Source organism: Engraulis encrasicolus, chromosome 9 (genome assembly GCF_034702125.1).
Source record: "Engraulis encrasicolus isolate BLACKSEA-1 chromosome 9, IST_EnEncr_1.0, whole genome shotgun sequence".
Classification (NCBI taxonomy): Eukaryota; Metazoa; Chordata; class Actinopteri; order Clupeiformes; family Engraulidae; genus Engraulis; species Engraulis encrasicolus.
The window spans coordinates 27,504,230-27,508,764 of NC_085865.1; the positions used below are offsets into that span (position 1 = coordinate 27,504,230).

Genomic DNA, 4,535 nt, shown 5'->3' on the forward strand with positions numbered 1-4,535 from the left:
AACTTTTGGGCCCTAACCACTTAGCCATGACTGTTTATGTTTACTACAGTATAGGTAGGCCTATGTAAAAAATAATATAATCTGTATGTATGTACTGTATGTATATGCTATTAGACACCTTCATTTTGAGATAAATAATTACATTTAATGTTACTCTACTCTACTCCACTCATTTAATGGTCCCTTTAATAATAAACTCCACATTCCACATTGAAGAAACATGACACCTAACAGTTAATATAAATCTAAAAACAGACTGGGCTGCTTAGCAGATAAGACTGCAGGGACAAGTGGAACACTATAAATGCCTTCAAGTATTGATTGATTGATTGATTGATTTGTTTTTTTGACTCATTGACTCATTTCAATGCTTCGAAGAGACAAAATTGCACTTACTGACTGGCAATCTTTCTGAAATAACTAAAATCTTCCCACCGTTCTTTCCTAACTTTCCAAGGAGTCTTTCTCCTTGACTTGATTTTCTGGTTCTATGCATGTTGTCCACAAAAACATATTTTACAGAAAGGGGCACACATGATATGTGTGCATGTGTTATTCTTATACAGTAGTTAAAAGAATCTTATCTCAGACCTCGCACGCTACACACAGGTGTGTGTGTGTGTGTGTGTGTGTGTGTGTGTGTGTGTGTGTGTGTGTGTGTGTGTGTGTGTGTGTGTGTGTGTGTGTGTGTGTGTGTGTGTGTGTGTGTGTGTGTGTGTGTGTGTGTGTGTGTGTGTGTGTGTGTGTGTGTGAGAAACCGATGGTCTCCAGGGACGTTTAACAGCCTGAAACCTCAAATGCTAATTTACCAGTTAATATTTTATGATGTGAATAATTTAGCAGGTGACTGAGTGTTTAACTTTTGGCACAAGTTGAGGTGCCCTGAAGCAGTTACTCCTTAAATGATACCTGATTATTCTTATTGTAACATGGTGAGCGCTTGTGCCTTTAAGCGCGCTCCCCTGTACCTAATTGAAGGCCGTCAGCTGGGCTGTTGTGGCACCAATTGTGTGGATCGGAGTCATTTTTAAAAACGCGTTGCGCATGCTACTGCGGGAGGGAGGAAGACCTTGTTTGTTTGTTGGACATTTCGCCTGTGGTCCTAGTTTGGGAGTCCGTGCATGCTGTCACTTCACGGAATATGCCAGTTGCGTGGGGTTGTCTGTTCGTCCCTAACACTGCGGTGTGGCCGCTCATTGACTAGGGCTATCTGTTGCACTGGCTTCCCTTACCATCTCCCGGTGTTATGGTACGTAATAGTCTTCACTCCCAATCCTACAAATACGTTAAGCGTGTTGCCTAGCTCACTTTATGTAATTACCTTACCAGGTGTGTGTCGCTGTCTGTGCGCCCTCTTCCCTCCGTGCCTGTGAATGATATATTGGTGCCCGCTGCCCGTGGTAGGTTGATACTCTGTCACTTTATTATGAGCTAATCAGCAACTCTTCCCTGACCTGCGTCTGTACTTTTGTGTGTACAGGTAGCCGGGTGATCTCCTACTTGGGGCCGCCCTGGACAGGTTGCTGTTTTGTTTGCCAAGTGTTCCGAAACAATTGCGCGCCTGAGCGCGCGCACGAGTGAATTGACTGACTGAGTGTGACTGGTGGTGAGAGAGTGTGGCTGAGAGCATGCACCGGTTTGAGTGATTTTCTGTATTTGATTTGGTTTTGTTAAGTTCACGAGAAAGTGAGAGTTATCGGTCTGTTAATTTGTGTATTTTACTTTGTATGTCTGTCCTCCACCAGTGTGTTTCTTTTAGCAAATATTTAAAATGTTGTATTTTTATATGGATTGATAATAAAAAGAGAATTAATTATTTTGCCATAACCCCTGTCTCTGTCGCTCCTTAACGAACCTGTGTTGCCTTTTACTAGAGGTTTACTCTGAGGGTGAAAGTCCCCAGTGGCGTAGTCGTGCAATTACAGTTATCAATATTGATTATTAATTTAGGAAAATCCACATCTAAAGTTCCACTTGGTTATATTATGATTCTCCATCATAAGAATGACAAAATGTTGAGCCTCTGTCTTAATTGGGAAATTCATTGCACAATATGTAGCCTACTAAGCCTAGATTCGGCCTCATATCACACTCTTACTGTCACCTTCAGTATTACAATAACCATAATCACCCATTGTTTATACTCCAGAATGTATTATCTGTTTTTTTATCTTATTGTTGAATATTACTACTAAGGAGAATTGCCCACATGTACTTACTGCTTTATCCCTATGGTGCACCTGATGATGATATTATTATTTCTTAACTAAGTGCCACATTTTACCATACCTCACTCAAATCCTTAGGCTCTCCGTTTCCCCGTCTGCTAAAATGCTACAGAGCATGAGCTCTGAGATGCATTGGGAAATCCGGCGAAGGTAGATATTGAAAGTCTCATAAATAATACATTTGTGTCACCAATGTGTCAGGTGGAGAAATGCATTTGTCTATTTTCATCACAGTGTGTGCGCGCACGGGCATAATTTAGAATATCTACATAAGCGTGTTGCATTGGATTTTTGTGTTCATACCCTTTATATTAAACAGGTTTTCAGCTCCCTTAGACCATAGTAGTTATTTTTAGCTATTGTGTTTCATCCCATTTGCATTCATTTCCAAGCGGAATGCCTGGTGAATTATAATGACTCTTAGATACAAAACCCACCACAATGGACAGCCCGGTTGAGGAGAAATGAATTATGACAGCCCTATTAATTCATGTAGACTCGTGTAGAAATATTATTCTTTAAGAGTATTTTTCTCTCTCTTTCCCTTTCCTTCATGTGCATTCAAAGAAGTGCACACAGGTGTGCGCGGACACACGCACACGCACAGACACACACACACACACACACACACACACACACACACACACACACACACACACACACACACACACACACACACACACACACACACACACACACACACACACACACACACACACACACACACACACACACACAAAGAAATATCATTAAATTTGGAATAATCTCACTCAGGTTGGCATTGAAAATTAAAACAAACATTAAGCCCAAATTCACACCAGTAAACATAATGTGTAGACAGGACAAAATTAACATGCAATGGATTATGCAGAAGGAGCAGATAGTGAGAACACACCATGCAAACATACAACAATGCCACACGGACACTTCCATCCTTGACAAGATGAACCACCTCTAAGACTTTAAATCTTTCAACAACACAAAGAAGGCTCCTCAACTCTCCCTGCAGGAGGTGAAGAATACCTGCTCCATTGTCAATCACAGCATAGGTGGGCCAAGGAACTTTGAGTTCACAATCTGCTTTTGCAGAACAGCCAAATCACACTTCTATATAGCCTACTACATTTGTTACATTACCTTTTTGCAAAAGACCAGTGCCGAACTACCTGCAGAGAAGGGCATTTATACCCAAGCCAGGAAACCTTAACCGGCCTGCATCAATGTTTACTATCCTGTCGTTTTTCCCACCATGATGAAGGTCTTTGGATGTCTGGTCAGGCAGGTCAAAGCATACCTCTCCACACCTCTGAGGGTCCCTTAGTGTCATGTCTGGAAAATAATGTCAACACCAAGCTCATCATCATGTACAGTTTAGCCTTCAATATAATCACAAACTGCAAATAAATGAAAGGGTGATATCAAAGGGGTTTCACACTATCAGCTCTTGATTCCAAACAAATGAATAAACAACACATTTAACATCAGTGGTTCTTCAATAATACAATGCTACATGGTCTTTGTCTTTGGTTAGAGTATAGTTTGGGAGCAGAATTGTCTCTCATTCAAACTACTGAAAGGATGCCCACTACTCCAATGGGCCCTTTATCAGAGTTGATAAATCACATGATTTTACAACCATTAAAGATTGTATTGTTAGTTGTATTTATACAACTTCAGTGTGGAAAACCACATTTTGTGGTGCCTAATTCAGATTACATTCCAGAGTTATACAGTATATCACGAAAGTGAATACACCCCTCACAGTTTTGCAGATTTTTGAGTATATCTTCTCATAGGAAAGCATTACAGAAATTTTACTTTGACACAATGATTAGTGACCTTTTAACAACATATTTAACCGCTTAAATTTCTTGTTCACTCAGAAAAAAAACAAAATACAGCCATCAATGTTTGAACATGTACTCACAAAAGTGAGTACACCCAAGATTAAAATCCGGTAGAGAAGGGGCTATGTTGGCTCGAATCGTCTCGAAATGAAACGAAATGAAAAGGGATGACAAGGGAGGTCATCAGTGTGCGTTTCAACCTTTCTTTGCATTGAACTTTTTCATTTTGAGTCTGCATCTGGCTTAAATGGATTGGTGTGAGATTTGAATGCAATCCTATGGAGAATATCATGATCAGCTTCAGTAGTCACAGTGCATGTTGACATGCATGTTTCTTTTAGGTGTATTTCAGATTGCCAATGTTGACAGTATTCATGCATCCCCAAACCATGTCAGTCCCACTACCATGCTTGGCTACTGAGAGGATACACCTTTTTTTGTAAAACTCACTTGTTTACCA

General features: G+C 40.4%; 1 long non-coding RNA gene across 1 annotated transcript; it reads left to right on the top strand.

Moving 5' to 3' along the window:
• Positions 1 to 1,027: 1,027 nt before the first annotated feature.
• LOC134455091 (uncharacterized) lies at positions 1,028 to 1,779 on the top strand. The gene is made up of 3 exons (XR_010036014.1): positions 1,028 to 1,249; positions 1,330 to 1,400; positions 1,481 to 1,779. It is a non-coding gene; the product is annotated as an uncharacterized LOC134455091 (long non-coding RNA).
• The last annotated feature ends 2,756 nt before the right edge of the window (positions 1,780 to 4,535 follow it).